Source organism: Schistocerca serialis, chromosome 5 (genome assembly GCF_023864345.2).
Source record: "Schistocerca serialis cubense isolate TAMUIC-IGC-003099 chromosome 5, iqSchSeri2.2, whole genome shotgun sequence".
NCBI lineage: Eukaryota > Metazoa > Arthropoda > Insecta > Orthoptera > Acrididae > Schistocerca > Schistocerca serialis.
Genome location: NC_064642.1, coordinates 757,764,607 through 757,779,747, shown reverse-complemented (window position 1 = coordinate 757,779,747; position 15,141 = coordinate 757,764,607).

Sequence of the window (15,141 nt, the reverse complement as noted above, 5' to 3'; positions counted from 1 at the left end):
CCACAATTTGTTGAACCTCTCAGGTATCATAGAATCCTCTTCACTCTCACAACACCACAATCTGTTGGTTTTTGCAGATTTATAGATACCACACTGATAGCATATGCAATATCATGACATGTCCCACGCATCTGAAACATTAGTGCTCCAGTAGTTTGTCCGTATGGAAATTCGGAGTTATGAGGACTTCCTTCTGGTCAACTGTTCTTTATAACCGGAGTAGATACACCCTTGCAGTTACTCACGCTGAAGCACTCTAACATCTTCTATGTATAATGAGATTGGCTTACATGAACAGATCCATCTTCTTGTTTATCAGTTTCCAGATGCAGGTGTTGAAGTAATTTTGAACTCTTCTCTTAAATCACTGAAATTCTTGAAGTTCCTGTCCACTGTGAGGAGCAATCAAACCATCATTAACGTAAAGCACAAGGAATATTTTCTTAGAGCCTTTCTGTCTCATGAAAGGACAAGGATCAACTTTGCTCCTCTGGAAGCCAAGTTTAGTGAGATGATTACTGAACTTTTCATTCCAGCAACGAGAAGCCCGCTTCAGTTAAACACACTTTCCTTCAAGTGACATACTCTCCCAAACCCATCATCACATCCTTCATGATGCTGCGCATATATGGTTTCTTTCAAGTCACCAAAAGGAAAAGTTGTTGACACATCAATTTGTGCAAGTTTTGTGCTCTCACTTGCTGAAACACTGAGCAGTGCTCAAATGGCAGCAATTCTACCTACAGGACTAAAAGTTTGATTATAGTCAAATCCTCTCCATTGTCAATAACCCTTGAACACCAACTTTGCCTTCCATTTATTGACTGGTCCATCAGCATTTGTTTTCACTTTGTACACCCATCTGTTTGGAATGGTCCTCTTTCCTAGTGGTAGTTCAACAAGGCCCCATGTTTTATTTTACTGAAGAACTTTTAGTTCACAATCCATGGCTTACTTCCAGAAATACTTCTTAACAGACTTTATCACAATTTCTAAACTTTTGTGGAGCTCCAAGAGTTGATTGATAATGCAGACGAGGTACGGCTTATTCATTTATATTTTTTTAAATCTTTGTCTTGAGAGTCTTCATCTATATTCAGCGATTTGTCATCCTCATCACTCTCAACATCAATGATAGACTGGTCACTAGTCTGAGGTGTTGAATCCTGATGATTAAAAGTAGTCACTAGAGAAGTAAAAGTTTCTCTGATTTCAGTGGGCTCTCTTTAAATATTACATCTCATGACCTAAGGAGTTTGCACTCCTCTTCACAATAAATTCTGTAACCTTCCACTGTAATCATATCCAATCAGAATTTCTTTCACTGCTTTATAATCCATCTTCCTTCTCTGATATTTTGGAATATGAGCATAGCAAATGGAGCCTATCATCCACAAATGTTTCAGTCTTGACTTCTCGCTACACCACAGTTCACATGGAGATGTTCCTGGAATACTGGAAGGCCCTGTTCAGTTCAAGAGTAGGTTGCAGTATTCAACATCTCTGCCCATCTCTTCTTGTGAGACAGTGAATTATATGTTCTTTCTGAAGAATTACTCCAACTTCTTTACTGTCAAATTCTGTTCCACTGTCACACGAAAGTGTCTTGATGGTATGTCCAGCAGTTTTTGCTTCAGCTATGAACTGATTTAACTTAGGGGACTGATGACCTCAGATGTTCAGTCCCATAGTGCTCAGAGCCATTTGAACCATTTTTTGATTTTACTTTTCTGCAACTCCAGATTTTCGTTTGATGAAAAACACTGCACTACATTTTGTATAATCATCTTTAAAATGTACAAAATACCAATACCCTGTCTCTGAATTTTGAAATGGACCACATAGGTCTGTGGGAATAAGCTCAGCCTATTCCAAAGTCTTCTTCCTGAAGCCAAATGGTAAATGATGAGCCATGCCACAAATACAGCTTTCACACAGCTCACTGTCCATTTCCACATTGATATTTAGCTCACTGTGAAGTATGGAGTTCACATGGCACTTGCTTTGGTGTCCAAATCTTTTCATTATAAAGATGCAAAAGGGTGTCTTTGCTAGTGACACTGACTTCACTGAGAGAGCTGGATTTCACATTTCACACAGCCAGTTTAAAAAGTCCTCCAAAGTGAACAAAGATGCCTACCAATCTAGTGACATGGTGAACACTGAATTAACAAATTTCTGCAGTTGATGCAAATTTACTTTTTGGATGTTTATCTTATGCTGCAAGGAGAGAGAATAGATTCTTGTGAATCTGAAGTACATACCACACATCTGACAGTAATTCTGTGCCTGTTTCCTCTGCTTCTTCCATGCCAATTGCTTCAATTGTGTCACCATTAGCTGTAGTGACTGAGTGTTTTGTTGGAAATGGCTCAAACGTCTTGAAACAACTTTTACCATTTGTAGTGTGACTTGTTGCACCATTGTCTATGTACCAGCAATCGTTTCTGCATACAGAGAACATCACAGAGGATGTAACACCAAAAAGTATCATGTTTGTATCTGTGTTAGATGGTTTTGGAGGTTTGCCATCATCTGCCTACTTTAATTCTATGGTTGGGTTTCTTGCAGTAATTACATATTAATTTCTCTTTCTTGTTTTCCTCCACTGGATTTATATTTTTCTGAGATGACTGCCTTGATAGATCTGTAGTGAGAGTTTTTGTTTACCAAAATCATTCTCCTTTGTCCTCAAAACTTTCTCATACACATACACACACACACACACACACACACACACACACACACACACACACACACACACACACAATTGATTTGTAAGATTGTCAATTGTTCTCTTATCTCTAGACATTAACCCCCAATTAGATTTGAATGAAAAATAGTCATCTGGTAGTGTGCCTAATATTTTGCAAATCAAAAACAAATCAGGCATTTCTGGACTATTTACTATATCTTTAGCCACTTCCTGTTTCAGTTCACTTCATAGGTTTTTCAGTTTTGAAATATGTGTTGCAATATCATCTTCAGGAGCCTTTTTGTAACTACAGAACTACAAAAAAGGTTGTAAACTTTTTCTTCAGGAACACTATTGAATATTTTGTGCACTTCTGACCATACTTCATAAAAATCTCAGCAAAATGACATTGGTTTTTAATGGTCATAGAGCCAAAAACCACATAAAAATGAAAATCTACATCTACATGAGTACTCCGCAAATCACACTTAAGTGCTTGGCTGAGGGTTTATTGAACCACCCTCACAGTCATTCTCTATTATTCCAATATCAAAAAGCGCATGGAAAAAACAAACGTCCATATCTTTCTGTGCAAGCTCTGCTTTCCTTTATTTTATTATAATGATTGTTTCTCTCTATGTAGGTAGGTATCAACAAAATATTTTTGGATTTGGAGGAGAAAATTGGTGATTGAAATTTTGTGAGAAGATTACGTCACAATGAAGAAACACCTTTGTTTTAACTATGTTCGTCTCAAATCCTGCATCATGTCAGTGACTCTTTATCCCCTATTTCACAATAATACAAAATGTGCTGTTCTTCTTTGAACTTTCCTGATGTACTTCATTAATCATACCTCGCAAGGATCCCAGATTGCACAGCAATACTCCAAAAGAGGATGGACAAGCATAGTATAGGCAGTCTCTTTAGAGATCTGTCACATTTTCTAAGTGTTCTGGCAATAAAATGCAGACTTTGGTTTGACTTCCCCACAATATTTTCTGTGTGTTCTTTCCAATCTAAGTTTTACATAATTGTAATTCCTAGGTATTTAGTTGAATTTACAGCCTTTAGATCTGACTGATTTATCATGTAACCTAAGTTTAATGGATTCACTTTAGCCCTCATATAGATGACCTCACACTTTTCAATATTTAGGTTTCGATTGCCAATTTTCGCACCGTACAGATACATATTCTAAATCATTTTGCAATTTGTTTTCATTTTCTGACAACTTTATCGGATGATAAATGACAGCATCCTCTGCAAACAATGTAAGATGGCTGCTCAGCAAACTATGACCTCTATGGCAGGAAATCTTGAATCTAGTCACATACCTGGGATGATATTCTATAAGCATGCAATTTCACTAAAAGCTTCTTGTGTGGTACGGTGTCAAAAGCCCTTCTGGAAATCTATAAATATGGGATAAAATTGAAATCCCCTGTCAACAGCACTAAACACTTCATGCAAGTAAAGAGCTAGTCGTGTTTCACAAGGATGATTGTTTCTAAATCCATATTGACTGTGTGTCAATAGACCATTCTCTTCAAGGTAATTCATAATGTTTGAAAACAATATATGTTCCAAACTCATGCTGAAATCCTGTTGCATATCAGTGTTAATGATATGGACCTGTAATTTAGTGGATTACTCCTACCACCTTCCTTGAATACTGGTGTGACCTGTGCAACATTAAGAGACTTTGGATCTGGATCTTTTGTCAAGTGAGTGGCTGTATATGATTTTTGAGTATGGAGCTATTGTATCAGCATACTCTGAAAGGAACGTAAATGGTCTACAGTCTGGACCAGAAGACTTGCTTTTATTAAGTGATTTAAGTTGCTTCAATACTCCAAGGATACCTACTTCTAAGTTACTCACGTTGGTATCTGTTCTTGATTCGAATTCTGGTATATTTACTTCATTTTCTTTGGTGAAAGAATTTTGGAAGGCAGTGTTTAATAAAATGACATTGGTTTCTAATTGTTGTGAAATTTGTGCAAGACATATGCAGTAGGCTCTCCACTGTTTGCTGCCACAAGTTGAAATCAAGGAACAGCATGTTCCACAACAGACCAGAGACACTTGGGGGTCATATTTGGAACGTGTTGAGCAATGTGTGCTTTATTTCAGTTGTGTTAATAACTGGAGCCCTGAACACATCTTTCAGATAACCCCATAGCCATAAGTCACAAAGATTGAGATCAGGTGATCTGGATGGCCAGGCTACACAGAAACGATGGCTGATAATTCTAGCATTTATGGAATACCACTGCAGCAGCTACTTCACTGGCTGTGCCGTGTGTGGAGGAGTGCCATCTTGCCTAACAATGATCCTATCCACACATCCAGGATGTTGAGGGGTTTGAGTGACACAGGTGCCCAAAAGACATTCATAGCATTTACCAGTGACAGTGCAGGTAACAGGACCCACAGATTCATCTCCTGGATAAAGGATGTCGCCAACCTGCACCAGACCATCATCTTTGTAGAATGAAGTACCAGTTGATTTCCATAGCTAATATTCTGTGTATTGACATGTCCTTGAAGATAAAAATGGGATATGTTTGTCCACAGAATGTTCTATGATCATTCAATGTCCACTTCCACATCAGCAAGAAACTCCAGAGGGAATTTTTGTCTTACTGGCATGTCAGCAAGAAGCAACTACTGAAAATGGTTAATTTTGTAATAACAGCAATGCAGGATGTTTCGTATGATTTTATTCATCATGCTCGCAGGCATGTCGAATGTTCAGGCAATTCCCTGTGCACTGCAGATCTGCTGCACACCATCCCTTGACCTGACACCTCTTGTATGCTGTGGCCATATCTTGTACAGACGTCATATCAACTGCTTTGCTCTCACTGCAAAACTGCACTTCAAAATTACGTGCCCTATCAAATTTTATGACTATTTTATCCAAACTCTTAGCAGACATTGGACCAATGCCTTTTTCATACCCTTGAGTGTCTGCAGGGCTACTGGCACTCAGCCACCGTTCTCAACAGACCTTTACCAGCAGTGTACAATTCCTCATGAGACAGTCATATTGAGCATCTGTGACGCAAACTGAGGTGTGTTTGTCGGTGTGCATATTCTGATGCTTACAGCACCAAATATTTGTCAAATTTTCATTACACTTTTGTTTTTGTTCCATGACATTTCCCCCTGCATTAATAAATATTTCTTCAAATTAGACATTCTCTTTCTACAGCATTTTGTGGACATGGGCATGTTTGTATGAGTGCATGACAGCAAGATCTTTAGAAAATAGATTGAGACAAGTGCTAGTAAAATACACAAAACAGGAAGATAAAACAGCACATAAAACACAGTGCTGTTGGAACACTGTGTGCGTACCTGCACAGAACCGTGGAATGAAATATTGCGTCAGTAGTAAAACATCAACAACACAGTAAGAAGGTGTTATGAGGAGCTAAAACAATCTAGTAGATGGACATGGTTGGCTGACCACAAGAATAAAAAAAAGGGGAAGCCAGCCACTCTGCAACACTAAAACAACCCACCTAAAAGTTTAGGCCAGAGTCCAGACACATCACAAAACTTTAAAACCTTAGTCATACTCATCTCAACATCAGCTAAAATAGAGGACAGATCCCCACCAATATTTGCTTCCGCCCTTGATCATGATAGAAAATGCACTCCGTTAAAATATGATGTGCAAACCACAAGCATCACAAAATGGGGGATGCTCCCATCATAGTAAAAAGCTATGTGTGAGAGAGCAGTGCCCAATTTTAAGATGCAGGAGGGTCACTTCATCCAGCAGGAGGAATGGCATGGCCGGGTTGTTGATATCACCAACTGCAGCTTATGGCCGTCACCGGCAGCGATTCCTCATCCCACAACTGCATGCCCTTCCTGTGTAGTGCAGAAATGATGGTGTGCTAGGGAATAGGACAATGTGCCACAGTCTGCCCTCTGCAGGCCTGCTTGGCAGCCTGATCAGTCTGTTGATTTTCCCCATATCCCTGCATGACATGGCACCCAGCATGACGACACCTGCTTACCATGCCAGTGCAGCAAGTACAGTTGGTCATATATCAGCCGGACCAACTCGGGTACAGGTTCTGTAACGATTGTAAGGCACCAAGGGAATTGGAGCAAATGAGAAACCATTTGCCCTGAATACAATGCATCTGCTCCAGAGCTTTCACGATAGCATGAAGCTCTGCTGAGAAAATGGCATATTCATCAGGAAGGCAAATCCTGAAGACACAGTTGAGGAGCTTGACAGAGTAGCCAAAGGAATTCCATTGCTTGGAGCCATCAGTGTACACTATTGTGAAACCGCAATGCATATCTAAAATGTTAAAAAATAGAGATCGAAATGTAAAATCTGATGTACAATATTTCTTAAAATTCTCCAAGTCTACAATAAGTATGGTCCTCCGGAGAAGCAAAGGTGGAAATCTGCCCCCACTGCGATGTGAAACATAACGACCAGCCAGACCCATCTCTAGCATACAATCCTATGCATGAATCCCATAGGGCCTTTTTGCCTGTTGCCAGTTACGAAAAAGCTTTTACAGTGGAGGCTGAGCAATCATATGGTATGTGGGTGGGTGTGTATGGTGTGGACAGTGTGTTATATGACTGTTGCACTGTAAGTAGCCATTGCCTGATGTGATTTGGCGGTTCAGCAGCCTATGCACAGGGACTTGGTATGAGGCTTGTTCTGAATACCCCAGTGGCCAATTGAATCCCTTCATGGTGCACCACGTCCAACATTTTTAAATAGGTGGGCCTCGAAGACCCATACACGGAGCACCCATAATTGAACCGATATCACACAAATGTCCTGTAAAACAGGAGTAGACAAGTCCTGTCTGCTCCCTATGTACTGTGGCTAAGACATTTTAAAATACTTAAAGCCTTGTAGCTCAAGGGTGTATGATTGATGGAAATGAGTCTCCTGGAGGGACAGGCACAGTGGTCTATGCTAAGCTAAGAGAAGGAGTTCCTCCACATGCATCCTGAACCCCAGCAAGTTCCACTGTAGGATGGGAGCCATTTCATCGATGTGGTTTTAATTTACCCCTACCTCTGCACTGCATAGGTGAAGCACTTTTAGAGCAAGGGGGAATTGAGGGCTGCCTGGATCCAAGGCATCCAACTCCATGATGTCCTCATCAATCAGATGTGAAAGAATTATGTCTGATGGCGCTCAGGACAGCTATTGACCTGAATTTCGTGAACCTTTCCCTGCACCCTGTGCCTTTGAGTATGAGGGAGAAAGGGGCATTGAGAGGCACTCTGCTTGTAGTGTGCCTTCTTGACACGCACTACGGAACTGCTGCTGGTCTTTTCTGTGGTGGCTGCTTAGGTTGCTTTATCCTTGCTCATTTTATCTTGGAATGTACACATGCAAGAACACATGCTGGTGGTGGATGGTTGTACACTGGACAATGTCTGTGTTGACCTTAGGAACATAAGAAGCAGTAAAGACAGGTTTTGTCGCCTCATATTCCTTTTTGGCTTTGACATAGGGGATCCACTTGGTCTTTTAGTTCCTGAGTTTTTCATTCCTCTGCAAAACAAACAGGGCAGTCTCGGCTCCAGACTGAGTGGCTCCAGAGCAGTTAACATAGACTGCTGGAGATGGGACACTCCATACCAGCTTCATGAGCTGCCTTTCCACATTTCCTACAGGTCACTTCATCCCCACAACACAGCATTGCGTGACCAAAATGCTGGCATTTGTAGCACCGCATAGGATTAGGTAACATAAGGCCTAACCCTACGCTGGAGGAAACCTCTCATGGTGTGGTCCAGCAACATTGGAGAATCAAAGGTCACAATAAAGGTGGCGGTCTTCTCAGTTTCTCCATTATTCTTACAAATCCTTTGCTCTATGTCCACTATCCCCTGCAATGCCCATTCCTGTTTAAGTTTGACTATGTTGATATCCATAATGTCATGGCATGTGACCACACCCTTGATGGATTTACGGGAATTATGCAGTTCAACAGTTACATCATATTCATTCAATTTTTTGGTCTTCATAAGTAGTTCCACCTGCTTTGCCTTGTTAGTCTTGACCAGTAGGGAACCATTCTGCAGCCGCTTGATAGACTTGACGCTTCCAGCAAGTCCTTCCCAGCCTTTACAGATATGGAAGGGGGACACTTTTCAAACGTCCCCTCCATCCTCTTAATGAACAAAAACACATTTTGATTTATGACTCCTTGAGCTCTGTTACTACAATTCAACTGAAGCAGGTTATCAGGAGGGCTAGCCTCCTTCATTTGTTTGGAGGATTGGGAGTGAGTACTCCCAGATGGTGCACTCTTCCCACTGGGAGGAGTAGAGGAAGAAAAAGAAAAGGAAGAAGAAGATTTCAAGGGTTCCATCTCAGTCCCATGAGCAGCTAGGGAAACGAGGGTCCATTCAGACAGAGTCCCATGTGCCTGAGGAAGCCTTATACAACTGAGGTGTGGCAGGTTGCCCAGAGATGGCCTGCTAATGATTGTTCCACCTCAACAGCCACGCATGTCGTCAGCACACAGCACACCCTCAGATAGAGGTTTTTTTTATAGAGGTTTTTACCATCCTCATGATCCAGATGGTCATGCCAAGATCCCCATTTCCTGCGACACATAACCCTCCACTGCTGCGCCATACAGTGGACGTTGAAGCATGCCCAGAGCTTACGGTAACAGGAAACTGGCAGTGCTTACCAGCCCCCAGCTCAAGAACCCCGGGGTCGCCAAGCCTGTACTCAGCAAATGAATGCTGAGCTCCTGAGGGCTGCAGCATTTTGAAATTGGAACTTTAATTATAGACACCCTTTACTAAGGGACATAAATCTTGATTGATTTAATTATTCATTGTTTGAGGTAAACAAGTAACTATTGTTTAATAAATACAACAGGCCTATTCCTCTCCACCGAGCGAGGTGGCGCAGTGGTTAGCACACTGGACTCGCATTCGGAAGGACGACGGTTCAATCCCGCGTCCGGCCATCCTGATTTAGGTTTTCCGTGATTTCCCTAAATCGCTCCAGGCAAATGCCGGGATGGTTCCTTTGAAAGGGCACGGCCGACTTCCTTCCCCATCCTTCCCTAACCCTATGAGACCGATAACCTCGCTGTTTGGTCTCTTCCCCAACCAACCAACCAACCTATTCCTCTCTGGTTATGAAGAAAATCTTTATGTCCATTTCTCTGCTCAGGTTTTAAAAGACTTTCAAATGCACAAAACACTGTGCCCTCACTAAAGAAATTTAATGTGTCTTAAAGAACAAAAGCTATCTTACTGTCACAGTGAAAATAGTGCTAAGGGCCACAAGGAAATTGTAAAATGTTAATAGGGAAACTCCTAAAATATGACAATGGAGTTTCCATTCAAGTCCACCAGAGACACTATTCAGCAGACTGGGGCAATCACATGTTGATGTGAACGAGGTGTTGCCCCTCCTACGCGACACATCATACATGACATGGTTTACATCTGAATAGTTGTGATGGTTAGTTTTCAGAAACACTCAGTGTAACCAGGGCCCTGTCTGTCCCATTAAAAGGTTTTCCAAAAGCCAAGGCTGCTGGATAACAGCACAGTTGCAGCTATCAAAGGAGAAACGGAAAATAACTTCTCTGAGACCATGAAGGTTAAGAAACTTAACACAATTGAACATCTAAACATAAAAAACTTGTTAACAAGACAGTTGCACTTCTAATATCATTACAGGAAATTGCTGCACCTGAAAGTATTTCTGAAGATGTGTCATCCGTAACATAAAGCTATTTACAAATGTCTGCCTGTGTCTGTGTATGTGCAGATGGATATGTGTGTGTGTGTATATGTGTATGTGTGTGTGTGTGTGTGTGTGTGTGTGTGTGCGAGTGTATACCTGTCCTTTTTTCCCCCTAAGGTAAGTCTTTCCGCTCCCAGGATTGGAATGACTCCTTACCCTCTCCCTTAAAACCCACATCTTCAACCGTTGGTTGCGAAAACTCGAATTTTGTGTGTATGTTTGTGTGTCCATCAACATGCCAGCACTTTCGTTTGGTAAGACACATCATCTTTATTTTTAGATATATTAACATAAAGTTATATATAAAAACAAAGATGAGGTGACTTACCGAACAAAAGCGCTGGCAGGTCGATAGATACACAGATCAATAGATGGTCTTTAAATATGTCTGCTTGTGTCTGTATGTGTGGATGGATATGTGCGTGTGTGCTAGTGTATACCTGTCCTTTTTTCCCCCTAAGGTAAGTCTTTCCGCTCCCGGGATTGGAATGACTCCTTACCCTCTCCCTTAAAACCCACTTCCTTTCGTCTTCCCCTCTCCTTCCCTCTTTCCTGATGAGGCAACAGTTTGTTGCGAAAGCTTGAATTTTGTGTGTATGTTTGTGTTTGTTTGTGTATCTATCGACCTGCCAGCGCTTTTGTTCGGTAAGTCACCTCATCTTTGTTTTTATATATAATTTTTCCCACGTGGAATGTTTCCTTCCATTATATTAACATAAAGTTATTTAGAGATAACAGAAATTGAACAGATTCATTTCAATGGATGCAAGTCAATACTACCTGGAGGTGTAATTTGAGGAATGGTAGAGTGGCAACATTTACAAAAATTGGAATAAAGTTCTGGCTCGTAGAATGAAATGAGAAATATCTTGGACAGCTGTCTGCGTGTTGCTCTTCAGTACTAGACTGGCAAACAAGGCTGTAATGTGCCAGGACTGTATCCTTGTATTAGTGCCTCTTAAAGTTCACATCACTATCGGATGTACCGGTATTGAAACATTTCCTCACCCAGTAGATAGTGTGCAGTGTTCCTGACCTACCTTGCTTTGCTTACTCAATATTGTCTTCCCAGTAGCTGCGTCCGTCTCACCTAAATCACACTGCAATTAAGAAGCCAGGATCCTAGATTAAGTTTTCCAAAATCAAAAGTCAAGACCGTATTCATTGTTGAACATTTATGTCAACCACAGTGCGATTTATTTGTTATCACTCACACGCACAATATTCACGTGACCAGGCCTCTTACACTCAATCATCACATTATGTAGGTCAAAAACTTCCAGTCTTTAACAATGTTCACAATTACAATTACCAAAAAATTAACCAACTAGCCGCGCTTTTGCTCCACGAGAATCTGACCGAGAACTACTTGAGAACTGCACCAGCTCGGACCTTATATAGACGAGTGCTTCAATATTTGACTATTTCTGTTAATATATTATAGTTTATAATTTCCCAGGGTTAAAATGATACTTTCTAATTGGTTTTGAAGTTAACTATCGGGTTTTATTACTTAAATAACATGAGTGAGCTGTATCAATTTAAATATGCAGAACTAACTTATGCATCCGCAGTGGGAATTCCGGACTTATAACCACGGCAGCCCCCTTGAACAATAATTTTTACTTTTTCAAATTTACTTAATTCTTAATTAATGCACTTACAAAGTTGAGGCTGGAGCCATTTTATGTGGAAAAATAAAGGTATCAAAAGTATCGAAACAGATCTCGGAATTATTTAGTAGGTTGGTCACAATTGGCACTGAAAGTCATACAGTCTACAGATTTCAAGTCTTAATATCTATTTAACTAATAGACTTTAAGTTAATTTAAACACTTTGCTGGAATCAGTAAAATTTAGGCTTTCGTTTGGATGCAGTCTTATAGCTGAATTCGATCTATTAGCTCACTTGAATTTTACTTAATATGTATGGCACAATATACGTCATTGTTCATAACTTTTAATAGGATGCATTTCCAATAAAACTAATTAGCTCATTACTTTCAGAATAGACATTAGAATGTACTGAAATAATAGATTTTACTAGGAGAATCTTATTTAAACTATTTCTGAATTCTGTGAGGCTGAAGGCCACAGAATCTGTAGTCGTAATCTGAGTAGTGAAAAAAAAAAAAAAAGTTCCTTGCTTAACTAAGTTACTGAAGGAGTGTAAAACCAAACAGGATAGCAGTGGGATACCCTGCTTTGTTACAAGGCTCTGATACATGATTCCAACAAAAAGTGTTTTAAACTTTACTGAGTAATAGAGGGGGGTACTAATAAAACTTAGTACGTAGCATGTAACCATTTCAAAATTGAAAAGCACCAATATTATTGTAGAACAAAAGCAAACTGGTGCTTTACATTTATTATTATAATGTTGTTCTACCAAGAACCAACGGATGATTCTGTTAATATGATTTCAAAATTGGTTTCATCGATTTCAGAACTGATTTCATCATGGGTAATTCTGACCAACACCACTTTAATGTTATTGACATTCAGTTTTGGTCCCATAGCAACATTCCCAACAGGAACAGAACACAATGCAATAGCAATTCATAATTTATTTCTAAATCCAACTGCATATCAGGGAGTACATGTATGTGGACTCCTTAATACAAGTTTTATCTGTCCTTGATGCTTGAATGACAGCAAAGCATCTCCATCAACCAGGATTAACTACAGTTTTGCAGAATCAGTTCGTAAACGCTGACTCATTTATATTACTCAGAGAAAATCTATGGAACGAACAACTGGAAAAAGAGTAGATGAAAAATTTAATTATTCTCTAAAAATATTTTCGCAACGCTATCGATCCAGTATTCCTTTACAGTCTGTCAGACAAATTACAGTGCAAGGTAAGGGAAAGGTGGCTTATCACTGGGATAAAAGAATAATGTGCACGGAAAAGAGGGCTTTATTTAATGCAGGGGATTCGTTCTAATCATGACTTAACAGGGTAGAACTACTAGTCTAATTTTTTAAAAAAATACCATTTTTACTGTTTTTATTGATAGAGTGCAAGGCCAGACCAAAAAAATATTAGTTTCTAAACTGAACTGACCCTTAATACCCCTGAAAATTGTCATCTGAACCTTCTTCTTCTTCTAACTCTTCTTCTTCTTCACCATCCTCTTCATATACAGGGTGTTACAAAATGGTACTGCCAAACTTTCAGGAAACATTCCTCACACACAAAGAAAGAAAATATGTTACGTGGACATCTGTCCGGAAACGCTTACTTTCCATGTTAGAGCTCATTTTATTACTTCTCTTCAAATCACATTAATCATGGAATGGAAACACACAGCAACGGAATTTACCACGGTGACTTCAAACACTTTGTTACAGGAAATGTCCAAAATGTCCTCCGTTAGCGAGGATAGATGCATCAACCCTCCGTTGCATGGAATCCCTGAAGCACTGATGCAGCCCTGGAGAATGGCGTATTGTATCACAGCCATCCACAATACAAGCACGAAGAGTCTCTACATTTGGTAATGGGGTTGCGAAGACAAGAGCTTTCAAATGCCCCCATAAATGAAAGTCAAGAGAGTTGAGGTCAGGAGAGCGTGGAGGCCATGGAATTGGCCAACCTCTACCAATCCATCGGTCACTGAAACTGTTGTTGGGAAGCGACGAACACTTCGACTGAAATGTGCAGGAGCTCCATCGTGCATGAACCACATGTTGTGTCGTACTTGTAAAGGCACATGTTCTAGCAGCACAGGTAGAGTATCCCGTATGAAATCATGATAACGTGCTCCATTGAGCGTAGGTGGAAGAACATGGGGCCCAATCAAGACATCACCAACAATGCCTGCCCAAACGTTCACAGAAAATCTGTGTTGATGACGTGATTGCACAATTGCGTGCGGATTCTCGTCAGCCCACACATGTTGATTGTGAAAATTTACAATTTGATCACGTTGGAATGAAGCCTCATCCCTAAAGAGAACATTTGCACTGAAATGAGGATTGACAAATTTTTGGATTAACCATTCGCAGAAGTGTACCCGTGGAGGCCAATCAGCCACTGATAGTGCCTGCACACGCTGTACATGGTGCGGAAACAACTGGTTCTCCCGTAGCACTCTCCATACAGTGACGTGGTCAATGTTACCTTGTACAGCAGCAACTTCTCTGACGCTGACATTAGGTTTTTGTCAACTGCATGAAGAATTGCCTCGTCCATTGCAGGTGTCCTCGTTGTTCTAAGTCTTCCCCAGTCGTGAGTCATAGGCTGGAATGTTCCGTGCTCCCTAAGATGCTGATCAATTGCTTCGAAAGTTTTCCTGTTGGGACACCTTCGTTCTGGAAATCTGTCTCCATACAAATGTACTGCACCATGGCTATTGCCCTGTGCTAATACATACATCAAATGGGCATCTGCCAACTCCGCATTTGTAAACATTGCACTGACTGCAAAACCACGTTCGTGATGAACACATGTACTTGATGCTAGTACTGTAGAGCAATGAGTCGCATGTCAACACAAGCACCAAAATGAACATTACCTTCCTTCAATTGGGCCAACTGGCGGTGAATCAAGGACATACAGTACATACTGACGAAACTAAAATGAGCTCTAACATGGAAATTAAGCGTTTCCGGACACATGTCCACATAACATCATTTCTTTATTTGTATGTGAAGAATG